The sequence below is a fragment of the Vanellus vanellus genome (genome assembly GCF_965231255.1).
Source record: "Vanellus vanellus genome assembly, chromosome: Z".
In the NCBI taxonomy this organism is placed as follows: domain Eukaryota; kingdom Metazoa; phylum Chordata; class Aves; order Charadriiformes; family Charadriidae; genus Vanellus; species Vanellus vanellus.
In genome coordinates this window covers 24,801,333-24,815,924 of record NC_138908.1, presented here as the reverse complement: position 1 = coordinate 24,815,924, position 14,592 = coordinate 24,801,333, and positions in this window count along the sequence as shown.

The window sequence follows — 14,592 nt, the reverse complement described above, 5'->3', positions numbered from 1 at the left end:
TCACAAGCTACGGGACTGTCGTGGTTTAGGCCAAAATCCACTACTGGGGACCTGAGGCACCCCAGATGGCACCGACAGATGCTCCCCTCTACCCCTCTTCAAAGAGAGAGGCAGAGGAGGAAAAAGAGACTTATGAGTTTAGAAGGAACTAAAGTACTTTAATGAAGTATTAATAATAAAAGAAAAGAAAAAATGAAAAATAGACACAAAACCCTATCAAGCTCCCGAGATGACAATGACGTCACCGGCTGGCACTGGGGCAGTCCCAGGCTGGACGCAGTGACGGACGGGAACTGGATTCCGCATCTGGATTCAGAATCGGGATCACAGGCAGATGAACAGAGTCCTCCTCAGACGTCGGCCGTTGAAGGAAGAGCTGCCCCTTTGATCCCTCAGCTTTTATACTGAGCATGAGGCAGATGGGATGGAATACCCTGTTGGTGAGTTTTGGGTCACCTGTCCTGTCCGCTTCTCCCTGCAGGTGGGACTCCACTATGCTTTTCCGCTTCCGACCCTCCAACGGGGCAAATAACAAAGTTGGTTGGCCTTGGGGGTTATAGCAATAAGTATAAGCAGGAGCCTCTCTGCATACCATGTCTGGGCATCAGCTACAAACAAGTGGTCTTATCACTCTGAGAGAGTGAACACTGTCTGCACAATATGCAGTTAATTTCAGTAGTTAGAAGAGGCCCAGCTAACAAGCGAAGTTACTGAACAAAATTGGTTCTGTTTTACCTCAAACCAGGACATTCCACCCCTTATTCCATACCATTTGCATCTTGCTCAGATTACTATTACTTTTATCTATCAAATTTACACACACACAGATTATATATATGAGATGGATACATGCAGGTCACTCATCTATGGTTTACATTTACCTACAAAAGTTATATGCAAAAGTCCATTTAGTTCATGATTGCAGGATCTCATCTCAGGGCAGGAAAGATGGTACGAAATTCACTCTGGTTTGTGCCCACGGATAGCATGTTCATCTTGAAGAGCTTGCTGGATGCCACTTGATGAAGCTATCTCAGGTTTCATCACCTCTCTATTATCCTGAAAAGCACGTATGGAACACTGTTAGTATTATGTAGTGATCAGCATCATACTGCTCAGGATTGAGTATTCTCACCAAGGGTTAAATTCCCTTGAGGTACACATTGACCTTCTCCATCCTTCAGCATCACCCACCAAGTACATCCAGGTCCTTGAGCAAAAACAGTCCCACGAATGGGTTTGCTTTTGCCTGAAGCAGGAAAAACCCAAACAGTTTTCCCTAACAAATTCCTTCCATGCACCACAGGGACTTGATCCCCTTCTACAGTATGTAAAAGGTCTGATTGAGCAGGACCAGCTCGATTGATGGATCCCCTGGTGTTAACTAGCCGGGTAGCTTGCTCTAAATGCTTGTCCCAATTTTTAAAGGTTCCACCCCTCCTATTGCTTTTAGGGTGGTTTTTAACAGTCCATTGTATCGCTCAATCTTCCCAGAAGCTGGTGCATGATAGGGGATAGGATATATCCACTCTACGCCATCTTCTTTTGCCCAATTACTTATAAGATTGTTTTCAAAATGAGTCCCGTTGTCTGACTCAATTCTTTCTGGGCCGCCATGTCGCCACACGACTTGCTTTTCAAGGCCCAGGATAGTATTCCGGGCAGTGGCATGGGGTACGGCAGAGCTTTCCAACCATCCGGTGCTTGCTTCCACCATTGTAAGCACATAGCGCTTACCCTGGCGAGTTTGAGGGAGCGTGATGTAATCAGTTTGCCAAGCCTCCCCATACCTATATTTCAGCCACTGTCCCCCATACCACAAAGGTTTTAACCATTTAGCTTGCTTGATTTCGGCGCATGTTTCACAGTCGCGGATAACCTGCGCAATAGTGTCCATGGTTAAATCCACCCCTCGGTCATGGGCCCATTTATATGTTGCATCCCTTCCTTGATGACCGGAAGTGTCACGGGCCCACTGAGCTAAGAATAGTTCACCTTTATGTTCCCAGTCCAAGTCTGTCTGGAAAATTTGAGCAGCCTGATCCGCTTGCTGATTGTTTTGATGTTCCTCGGTGGCCCGACTCATGGGTACGTGGGCATCTACGTGATGTACCTTTACGACTAGGTTCGCTAGCCGCTCAGCAATGTCTTGCCACAGCTCAGCAGCCCAGACGGGTTTATCTCTGCGCTGCCAGTTGCTCTGCTTCCACTGCTTTACCCACCCCCACAGAGCATTTGCCACCATCCATGAGTCAGTATAGAGATAGAGTATTGGACACTTTTCTCGTTCAGCAACATCTAACGCCAGCTGGATGGCTTTTACCTCTGCAAATTGACTCGATTCACCTTGTCCTTCAGCAGCTTCCGTGACTTGTCGTGTAGGACTCCACACAGCAGCTTTCCACCTTCCATGTTTTCCTAGAATACGACAAGACCCATCAGTAAACAAGGCATACTGTTTCTCATTATCTGAGAGTTCATTATATGGTGCAGCTTCCTCAGCACGTGTCACCACCTCCTCTAGTGCCTTCCCCAAGTCTTTGCCTTCGGGCCAATTTGTGATGAATTCTACGATTCCTGGGCCATCTGGCTTTCCTATTCGAGCTCACTGCGTGATTAAGGCAACCCACTTACTCCAGGTAGCATCGGCGGCATGATGAGTAGAAGGAACTTTACCCTTGAACATCCAGCCCAGTACTGGTAATCGGGGCGCCAGGAGGAGCTGTGCCTCAGTACCAATTACTTCTGAAGCAGCTCTAACTCCTTCATATGCTGCCAAGATTTCTTTCTCAGTTGGAGCATAGTTGGCCTCGGAGCCTTTATATCCTCCACTCCAGAATCCTAGGGGTCGACCTCGAGTCTCCCCTGGTGCTTTCTGCCAGAGGCTCCAGGTAGGGCCATTGTCCCTGGCTGCAGTGTAGAGTGCATTTCTAATGTCCCGTCCAGTTTGGACTGCTCCAAGGGCTACTGCATGCACAATCTCTTGTTTAATTTGCTCAAAGGCTTGTCATTGCTCAGGGCCCCACAGAAACTCATTTTTCTTTCGAGCCACTTCATAGAGAGGTTTCACAATCTGGCTATAACCTGGAATATGCATTCTCCAGAAACCCACAACACCTAAAAAGGCTTGTCTTTCCTTTTTGTTAGTAGGTGGGGACATAGATGTTATTCCGTTAATCATATCCGTTGGGATCTGGTGACGGCCATCTTGCCACTTAATTCCCAAGAACTGGAGTTCTCGTGCAGGTCCCTTGACCTTACCTCCTTTAATGGCAAAACCTGCTTTCAGAAGAATCTTAATTATTTTCCTACCTTTGTGGAAAACTTCTTCCACCGAATTACCCCACACAATGATGTCATCGATGTATTGTAGGTGTTCTGGAGCTCCACCCTTCTCCAGTGCGGTCTGGATCAGTCCATGGCAAACAGTAGGGCTGTGTTTCCACCCCTGGGGCAGTCGATTCCAGGTGTACTGGACACCCCTCCAGGTGAAAGCAAACTGTGGCCTGCACTCTGCTGCTAAAGGAATAGAGAAAAAGGCATTAGCAATGTCAATTGTAGCATACCATTGGGCTGCCTTTGACTCCAGTTCATACTGAAGTTGTAGCATGTCTGGCACAGCAGCACTCAGTGGTGGTGTGACTTCATTCAGGCCACGACAGTCTACTGTTAATCTCCAGTCCCCCGTCAGACTTTCGCACTGGCCATAGAGGGCTGTTAAAGGGTGAGCGAGTTTTGCTGATCACTCCTTGGCTCTCTAGCCGGCGAATCAGGGGATGGATGGGAATCAGGGAGTCTCGGTTGGTGCGATACTGTCGTCGATGCACCGTGGCAGTAGCAATTGGCACCTGCTGATCTTCAACCCTCAGCAGTCCCACAACAGAAGGGTCATCTGAAAGACCGGGTAAGGTAGACAGCTGTGTAACATCCTCAGTGTCTACAGCTGCTATACCAAAAGCCCACCGATACCCTTTTTGGTCTTTAAAACACCCTCTCTTGAGGTAGTCTATGCCAAGGATGCACGGAGCATCTGGACCAGTAACAATGGGGTGTTTCTCCCATTTATTCCCAGGTAGGCTCACTTCAGCCTCTAATACAGTCAGTTCTTGAGATCCGCCTGTCACTCCAGACATGGTGACAGTTTCTGCCCCTTTATGATTCAAGGGCAATAGGGTACACTGTGCACCAGTGTCCACCAGGGCTTTATACTTTTGTGGCTCTAATGTGCCAGGCCATCGAATCCACACAGTCCCATAAATTCGGTTGTCCCTCTCCTCCTCCTGGCCGGAGGCAGGGCACCTCTAACGTTGACCGTAGTACCTACGATTATCAGATCGGTTCCTACCTGGTCCGTAGGATCGCCTACCGTAGGTCAGAGCAGCCTTCCTCCTGTAAGAATCCTTTCTTCTATCTGCTTCATTTTGCAACTCAAGCACCCGTGCCTGTAGGGCTGACGTAGGTTCTTCATCCCGTTTCTTCATGTCTTCTCCATATTCACAGAGGCAAAACCACAGGATATCTCGTATCGGGTTTGATTTCTCTTGAGTCAGAGGGTGTTTTTTCTCTTGAGTAGGAGGGCGTTTCTTCTTAGCAGCTGCAACATGGGTCTGTGCAGGGAAAGAATGAGTTTTTCCTCCACCTTGGTTAGTTTATCAAACAGTTTATCAGTTTGCTCAACTCATCGGTTTGCTCATCAGTTTGCAGAAGGAGAGAACTCAAGGGATAAGGGGGAGTGGAGTCAGATCCCTCCTCGGAGAGGCAAGCGAAACCCCTCACAGCCCCCCTCACCATCCCAATTGCCCTTGCATAATAGGTATGGGGCTTTGGAAATCGAGGACCAGGCGATTGAGGATGGAAAGGATGATCCCTCCAGTGAGATGCCCAGTGCTGGGCACCCACCCCCACGCCTCAGGACTTCCTCAACCAAGAAAGAAAGCAAGGTAATTGTAGTAGGTGACTCCCTTCTGAGGGGAACAGAGGGCCCTATCTGTAGACCGGAGACATCCCACAGGGAAGTCAGCTGCCTGCCTGGCGCCAGAATTAAGGACATACAGAGAAAACTCCCTTCCCTGGTTAAGACATCAGCTTACTACCCACTATTGATATTTCAGGTAGGTGGTGATGAGGAAGGTACCAGAAGGAGGCAGTTGGCTTTCTGGGCTGTGAGCGCACATTGCCGCCTCATGCTAAGCAGGTTCCCACCAGCCAGCACCCCCAAGTCCTTCTCGGCGAGGCTGCTCTCAATCCATTCTCCACCCAGCCTGTATTTGTGCATGGGATTGCCCTGATCCACGTGCAGGACCTTGCACTTGGCCTTGTTGTACATCACGAGCTCGGCACGGGCCCGCCTCTCCAGCCTGTCCAGGTCCCTCTGGATGGCATCCCTTCCCTCCAGCGTGTCGACTGCAACACGCAGCTGGGTGCCATTGGCAAACTTGCCGAGGGTGCGCTCCATCCCAACACCCATGTCACCGGCAAAGACGCTAAACAGCGCCAGTCCCAATAGCGACGCCTGAAGAATGCCGCTCCTCACTGGTCTCTACTTGGACATTGATCAGTTGACCGCAACTCTTTGAGTGCAGCCACCCAGCCAATTCCTTCTCCACCGAGTAGTCCATCCGTGGAACCCATGTCTCTCCAACTGGGAGACGTGAACGTTGTGTGTGACAGCGTCAAATCCTTTCCGGGTAGGTGATAGTTGCTCTTCCCTTATCCACCAACGCTGTAATGCTACATTCACCGGTCTGTTCTCTCAAGCACTAGAGAAAACGTGGGCCCATTGCTGAACCCCAAACAAGACGCAGTGCCCAGATGAGGCCTGATGGGTGCTGAGCAGAGGTGATCAGCCTTGCGCCCTCTGGCTAGGAAAGAAAAATTGGAAAAACTCCCTGCAAGAGAGCCAAGTGCTGCCCCTGACTCCCCGTGGGGGGAACCAGGGGAGCCCAAGAGGGCTGGCCAGCAGTGCTGAAGCGTGGGGAGAGACTGTGAGACTTTGCTTGCTGGCTTGTTTTTCTTGTCTTTGTTGGTTGCTTTGTGACCACGTGCACAGCAGGTTATAACTATACCATCAAATTAGAGGACAGCTTCTGATAGTGCAAGGCATTCACTCTTTTTTCTATATGTTTCCCCATGCGGAAACGTATATCACGTTAGAACGTGAGGCAACATATGTTAGAATGTCAGACTCAAATAAAGAACCTGGGGATATAGAAACAGGTAGAGGCCATGCTTTGCTTCCAGACTCCCTATAGCACACTGTATTCATTTAGAAATGGAATGATTTTAACTCCTGAATAGCAATGTGCCCCCTAAACCGCACTGTGAGCGAGGAGAAGGGCCATGCAATATGGTAAGTAATCTTATCCTTGAATTGTTTTGATCAAGTTGCATCACTGGTCTCCACGCAGAGTTTGTGAGCATTCCCTGGGGTATTCAGGGCATCCCAGATAAAATCCTCTGTTGTAAACAGGAGCAACAAATCTCAAAAATTTTGCAAAGTTCAAAGCAAGGCGGGGAGGAAGATTTTTATTTCAAAATAGAATTGATTTCACCCATTCCCGTGTATGGTGTCATAGGCGCATATTTCTCAGCAGCTGAACATGTCTTTCCACCCAGTCTGGAAAAGAATTCCTGGAGGTGAGGCAGAGGACGAGAGGCACAGCCTTTGGAGGCCTCTTCCCCTCTTTCTATTTGTCCTTAGGCGCTGGTTCTTCGATGTGCTGTGGGAGGAAGCAGGGGAGCCCAAAGGGCTGGCCAACAGTCCTGGAGTACGTGGACAGCCTGTGGGACGTTGTCCTGCAGCCTCCCAGGGAGGCATGGGACATTATCAAATGAACCCTCTTGCTGTATGTGCCTGGAGATATGTACCACGGCCACCGGAACCTGACGGGACCCTGGGAAGACACAGCCAAGACCTCACTGGCATGAAACACTGACGCCGAGCACGGGACCAGAGGTGGCAGACGGAATGAGCAGTGGCGTTGCGGTAACCCCCGAGGCATGTGCTGGGTCCGCAGCACTGCCAGGGCAAGCGCCGTGGGCAAGGACAGCCCATTGCCATGTCCCCGAGGAAGGGACAGTGACATCACTGAGCGATGGGTTCTGGTTTTCCCCGGCCCTGCCAGGTTCGGGCAGCCGGGGCAGCCAGGAGGCGTGCTTGCAGCAGCAGAGGTGAGCTGTACGGGGAAACCTCACCCTGGGGAACTGGGAGGGTTTCCCTCTTGAGGGGCCTGGGCATTTCCTCCACCCCTGCCCAGGCCAGCCAATGAGCATGGCCTCGCTTCCTTTTCTAGTGCGACATCTGCTGCTGCGAGGACCAGTGAGAGGGAGCAGCTTGTGATCGCTGTCTCTCCCCAGCCCACCTCCCCAGATAGACAGCATGGCCACAGAGCTGGACGACCACTGTCCCATATGCCTGGACAGCTGGGAGGAAGCCAGCTATGTGTTGCCATGCTGCCACCACTTCTGTCTCGTCTGCTTCTGGCGGTGGGCTGAGATAAAGCCCGAGTACCCCCTCTGCAAGAGGGAGGTGGATGCCGTCATACCTTCAGTGCAGACGGACTATTACTTCCCACAGTATCCCGTCAGACCACCTCCAGCATCACTAGCCGTCCCGTACCAGGCCCCCCACAGCCCTGCAGCTTCTCCACCACGGGCTGCTGGACAGCTGACCATGGCTGTAGTGGACAGGCTCGAGGCTCACGAATGGGCAAGCCTTTTCGCGGAGTACTCGCTTCTCCTGCAACACTTGCTGCCCTGGCTGCGCCAGGTGCTGGAGCTGATGTTTGAGGACCACCATCAGCAGGCGTCCATCGCAGAGGACATTATCTTGTCCTGCCTCGTCAGCTTTGGACCGGACAAAGATCTCCTGGTCTGGCTCCTGCGGCTCCTGCTACGTAAGCGCACAGCGATGTTTGTGAACGATCTTGTCAACGCTGTGACACGAATGTGCGGCAGGGGGGCCCACCATGTGCTGGAGCTGAAGGGCATCCATGCTCCTGGGGGGTGGGAGGGCAGCCCTGTTGCCTCCCGGGGAGGGTCTCCTGCACCCAGCCCAGCCCCCTCCGGCAGCCCTGCCACACACAACGTGGGCCAGCTCCCCAGCACCCCCACAGCTGCCCTTGCTGGGGATGCCGGCAGCTCCGCCTCTCCAGCTTGCCCAGGCCGTTATGACTTTAAACTACTCTTTCGAGCTGTTCACTTTCAGTGGTAGACAACACAGACCTCCTGTGCCCTGAGGGCTGTTTCAAGTCTAATTTGTAGGTGGCCACTGGGTGTCACTGTTGCTGCTCTTCAGAGAGACCTGTTCCCCTCACTCTCAAAAGAGGAGGCCTGAGGATTAATTTGGGGAAAAGAGGAACTCGCATTGATTTCGAGGTCTGCTTTTTCCTTTTTGCAGCGTGGAAAAGAGTAAGACAGAGAGACAAGACAGCACTGACCGATATCAGTAAAGGAGAAGAGCCACAGTAACTGCGATGTCGTTTCCATAGATAGTCTGCAAGGTCCGATCTGTATAGGTAAACGGAACTGCTCTGGGACGATATTGACAAAATTATGACAAAGTTTTCCATTAAGGAACAAATGTCCATTTAAGTTAAATCGAAAGTTGGTTTGATTGTTAAGGGAATAAAGGAGGACGCTGTCACGTTGCAGTTCTTAAAATAAAGACAGAGTTTGGCGTAAAAAAGAGATGCAGTGAAAATCCCCAAACTGTAAAGCAGCATTAAAGTTAAACTTCCAACTCTGTACACGCTCATTAATGAAGGAGTGTTTGCCGTCCCCAACAAGCACAGCAAGTGGCCTGTGGACCTTGAAAGGCTGATCTATTTCATCCTGCTGTCAGAATTAAGTGTGGACTCATCTTGGCTTGCAAATAAGCCTCCGATACTACAACATAAGCACGTGGGCTTCCAATCCTTACCTTTAGGCTCATCTGTATTGGCAGGCTCTTCACCTGCTCAGAGGCACACTGACTTTCACAGGACTCGGTTCAACAATCTGTTTGTGTGGAAACGCCCCAGGTTCAAAATACATAGTGTAGGTCAGGAAGAATGCAATATCCTTTGCGCCTGAGAAATCAAATCAACTGTGTAGGCCATAAATATCTGTGAAACAGACACAAAGTGTTTCTAAAAATGGATGTGGTTCGACTGTGTTTAATGCACCTTGTGCTTAAGCATCTTTTGTCCGAAATAAGAACTTTCTATAGGAGCTTTTTTTCTTGCTAGGAGCAAACTTTTAGCAGAGAAGATCAACACTATAATTGTGTCCTGTGTTTTAGATCAAAGACTTGAAATTCGTGTATAACTAACATTATCCATTTGCAAGGTATTAAGTTGTTTGTAGGCTTCAGTGACCTGGCTTTTTCTGGATCATTTCTATTTTTAATGTTTTCCTCTTCCTTTCATTTTCCCTAGTCTTGCTTTTATTACCGACATACCTGTAGAAGCTTTTCTTGTTGCCCTTGACCTCTCTGGCAAGATTTAATTCTTTCAGGCCTTTAGCTTTCCTAACCTGGTCCCTGGCTGCTTGAAGGACCCTCTCCTGGATCTACTCTAGAAGGGCCTTCTCCTGGATCTCCTTCAGAACTCCCTCCCAAGCTGTCTTGGGACAGCTGGTCCTTGTCGTGAGCGACAGGGGAACGATCTGACTGCTTTCTCTTCTTCCTGGTTACTGGGGCAGCTTGTACCGATTTTGATGGAGATTGAGTAGTTTTGGTACTGCTCGTGTTATAAGTTGATCTCACAAAATTGACGTGAGACAGAGTCAATTAAAATTTGGAGTATTTATTAGCAAGCGGCAGCAAGCAAAACAGCGCTGGGCGGCCCGGGAGTCTCACTCCACCGACGGCGCGCACTCAATGCAGCGGCTTTCTCAAATATATATGGTACTTTTTACATAATCATAAGATCTCTTAATACGGCTATACATATGCATAACCTATCCCCGCTTCGTATTAAAATTAGCTTTAAGAAGTCATTTTCATAAACTCCTCCTAACTGTGCTTGCGCAATGCTTTGTGGTGGTGGTTGCTGAGGGTCTTGAGGATGAAGGCTGCAAATTCTTCTTCATCACTTCAAGTAACCTTTTGTGCCTGCGCAGACTCAGTTTTTCTTTTTGGTCTCTGTCCAGACTGCAGGGTTGGTTTCAGCCGCCTTTCAAGGCCTTCTTTTATTTGTTATCAGGAGCTGTCCTTGGCAATGCCTCAAGACTTCTTGCTTCGTCCATTTTTTATCAGGCCTGTCTTTTAGGTTATGAATTACTACTAGTTAATTAGTACTATATCTTTGACTTAGTCCCCCCCCCTTTTTCTAAAGAGTTAGTAAATTCTATAAGGATTCTTCATCTAACATTTTCTCAAAGTATTTATCTAAGTGCTATAGGTATCTCTAAAACTCTGGCAGTACTAAACGAACACCTTTAAAATTACACAAATTAACATCTTAAACACTAGTATTGCCAGTGGTCTTGGGGTGAAGGTTTCTTTCCTTCAAGTCTTTTCACAATTTATTATACTTTGTCTACATAACTTGACCCTGCAGCTTAGTTTTGCCTGCACAATCATGCATATCTTGTTTACACAGTAAAATGTTGGCCATCTTGCCACCTCTTGTTAAGCAGTTGCCTTCTTGTGGAAATGTAAGTTTTTAGGTTTGGTGAACAAACGATACTGAGTTTATCACACTCGTAGTGGCTGGAGTAGCTTGTGCCGGGACAGGCGGCGGCGTGGCTTGTGCCGCTGCAGGGCGGGGGCAGGGCTTGCGCCGGGAAGGGCGGCGGAGGCGCCTGTGCCGTTGCGGTGTGTGTGTGGGGGGTCGGCTGCCGGTGGTACCGGTGCCGCTGCAGGCGGCGGAGGCGCCTGTGCCGTTGCGGTGTGCGTGTGGGGGGGGGTCGGCTGCCGGTGGTACCGGTGCCGCTGCAGGCGGCGGCGGCGCGGCGGTGCAGGCGCCTGTGCCGTTGCGGTGGGGGGGGGCGGCTGCGGCCGGGCCGGGCGGGGCCGCGGTTTGCGCCGCTGCAGATCGCCGAGCGGCTGCGCGGGTCTGAGTGGCGGCAGCGCCCGGTCCCCCTACTGCTCTCCCTGCACCGGTGTTTCACATGAAACCACCCCTGCATCACATTCAGGAAAACTGACAACAAAAGCACGGTCTTAACAGGGCACCAATCCTTATCCTCAGAGCCCAGAAGGTTGCCGTGCCCCACCTCTGATGGTGTCACATTAGCATAATTATCAAAGGGCGAAGTAAACATTCCCCAGGTAGAACCGAATGTATAATTAATCACAGAATCCATCATGAGAGGCCCGAGATATACAGGTAGAGCCCTTACCCAACTCATCGTGTTATACATCTGAATTGCGAACCACACCAAAACAGCACCTTTAAACCTTCACATAAAAAGCCAAAGAATAAATGAACTTTGAAACACATTTGGCAGGTTAAACCAAGCTGACTGCATTAAGGTCGAACAAAGCTGCTTAAAGGCATGATACAAGATTTCGTCTAAGAATGACACGATGCAAGCTGTCTGTTCTAATCTCTGAGCAAGCTGGAACTCAAACTATTTGGGCAATTTATCACAGGTCTGATCGAGCACTGCTCGGGCCCCACGTTGGGCGCCAATTAATCTGGCGTGGTTTAGGCCAAAATCCACTACTGGGGACCTGTGGCACCCCAGATGGAACCGACAGGTGCTCCCCTCTACCCTTCTTCAAAGAGAGGCAGAGGAGGAAAAAGAGACTTATGAGTTTAGAAGGAACTAAAGTACTTTGATGAAATATTATTAATAATATAAAAAGGAATAATGAAAAATACATACAAAACCGTATCAAGCTCCCGAGGTGACAATCACATCACCTGCTGGCACTGGGGCAGTCCCAGGCTGGACGCAGTGACGGACGGGAACTGGATTCTGGATCTGGATTCAGGATCGGGATCACAGGCAGACAAACAGAGTCCTCCTCAGACGTCGGCCGTTGAAGGAAGAGCTGACCCTTTGATCCCTCAGCTTTTATACTGAGCATGAGGCAGATGGGATGGAATACCCTGTTGGTGAGTTTTGGGTCACCTGTCCTGTCCGCTCCTCCCTGCAGGTGGGACTCCACTATGCTTTTTCGCTTCCGACCCTCCAACGGGGCAAATAACAAAGTTGGTTGGCCTTGGGGGTTATAGCAATAAGTATAAACAGGAGCCTCTCTGCATACCATGTCTGGGCATCAGCTACAAACAATTGGTCTTATCACTCTGAGAGTGAACATTGTCTGCACAATATGCAGTTAATTTCAGTAGTTAGAAGAGGCCCAGCTAAGAAGTGAAGTTACTGAACAAAATTGGTTCTGTTTTACCTCAAACCAGGACAGTGACTCTCCAGCACGAAGTTCTCAACTACACCCAGTAGTAAGTGGTCCCCAAATCCCTCGTGCTCTGGGGACCACACCAAAGTCAGTAGATTACTCGCATGCTCTCCCTTTATGCAAGTAATTAAACTCCTTCCTTAATTTTGACTACAGCTCCAACAGCAGCAAATTCACTAAAATTACAAAACTACCACTCCCAGTTGCGCTAAGGCATGTCCAGTTTTGATAGACATGGGAGGAGACAGTTTGTCCCAAAAAAGAAAACCCAGGGTGCAAACGTGCGGCAGATACTAAGCAGGGGCGCCAATTTTCTGCACATCAGCCCAGGTCTGCCTAGTTATCGAAACTACTTAGTTCAAGTAGTACTTCTCTAAGTATCTCCCTGAGAATCTAACTACTTAGACACCTAAGCACAAAATTGACTGCCAAAAGCTGTCCATCTTTCTGTTGCAGCGCTACGTTCTTGCTGTCCGTTACTACAGGATTACACTGGCTCATAAGCTGCCCTTCTGAAAATACCCCGATCCAGATCTTTTATAGCATCCGTCATGAGTCTACACGTACCCATAACATTGCCAAGTCGCCGTTTTCATGCCACTTTTGAATATTGCTCTCTCTCCTGTAAACACTCTACCTGCCTCTCATGGTTTGGGCCAAAACGGCCACAAGGCAAGTGACAGATGCTCCCCGCTCCCTCTCTTCAGTAAAAAAAAAAAGAGAGGCAGGAGAGAGAGAGAGAGAGAGAGAGATACGAGTTTAGAAGGAACTAAACGGCTTTAATGAAATATTAATAGAAAAGTAAAAAGGAAATAATGAAATGTATAGAAAACCGTATCGAGCTCCCAGGATGACAGTCACCTCGCCAGCTGGCCCTGGGGAAGCCCCAGACTGGACTCAGTGACGGATGGGAACTGGATTCCGGAGCTGCATTCAGGATCGAGACCAAATGCACACGAACAGACAGAGTCCTCCTCAGGCGTCGACCATCGAAGAAAGAGGGCTGACCCTTTGATCCCTCAGCTTTTCTACTGCGCGTGAGGCAGATGGGATGGAATCCCCTGTTGGGCAATTTTGGGTCACCTGTCTAGTCCGCTCCTCCCCGCAGGTGCGACCCCTCTGCGCTTTTCCGCTTCCCACCCTCCAACGGGGCAAATAACCACGTTATCTGCCCTTGGGTGTTATAGCCCTAAGTCTAAGCAAGAGCCTCTCTGCATACCATGCCTGGCATCAACTATCAACACAGGTCTCGTCACTCTGAGAGTGAACGGTTTCTGCATAATAGGCTGCTCTCTGCAGTAGTTAGAAGAGGCTTAGCTAAAAAGTGAAGTGACTGAAGAGAGAATCGGTTCCGTTTTACTTCAAACAAGGACAGATGCTATTTGTCCCATGATGGCATTGGTGGAGTACATCATGTCTGTTAAAAAGACAGAAAACAGGAACGGTCTGGGTGGGGAAGGCCGGACAGGTTACCCCTTTTGTGGTGCAGGATATGTCATACGTGTTTCTGCCAGGGCGTCATAAGTTATCTTTTGCAGTTGGGCACACAGCACAAGTTCCCACAACTCCAGTAAGTTTAACTCTCTGAGGGAGAGGATGAGAGAGAAAAGAGACTTACACGTTTAAAAAAGAAATTAAATTACTTTAATGAAAACCTCAACCAAAAAAAAGAGAGAAACTAAAGACACATGCACACTATATCCACAACTGTATTAAGAGAGAAAAGATCCTTTTATTGTGAACATGGCGTGCGGGAGCCCAGGAGTCACAGGGGTTCAGGCACTAACAGGAAACGGGCACCTACAAGGACAGAGTCAGAAAACGCTGGTAAAGCCCAAAGGCAGGACGAGACAGGACTTGGTTCCCCTTCCTTTGGGAAACACAGCCGGCAAGGAAGGGTTTCTAGCCCAGCTGGCATTGAGCAGGGGGTGGCTCTGGCGCCTTGTCCCCATGGGGAACGCCCTTTGAGACTGTGCGTCTGCAGGGATGCACAGTGCGCCTGTGCCACGCAGCAGGGCTCCGTCGGGAGCCCCTGGGGAGCTGCCATGGACTTCTTCCCAAAGCCTGCACGGCACCATCCCTGGCCGACCCTTGCCAGCCCCTTGGACTGACTTAGCGCAGTTTAAGGAGTTGGGAAAGATGGGCAGCAGAGCCTGGGACTCACCTGGGCTTCTTCACCATCTGGACCTTTCTTCTTCTCTTCAGTCGCAGTCTTCTTCCTCTCTTCCTTCTTTTTTCTTCTT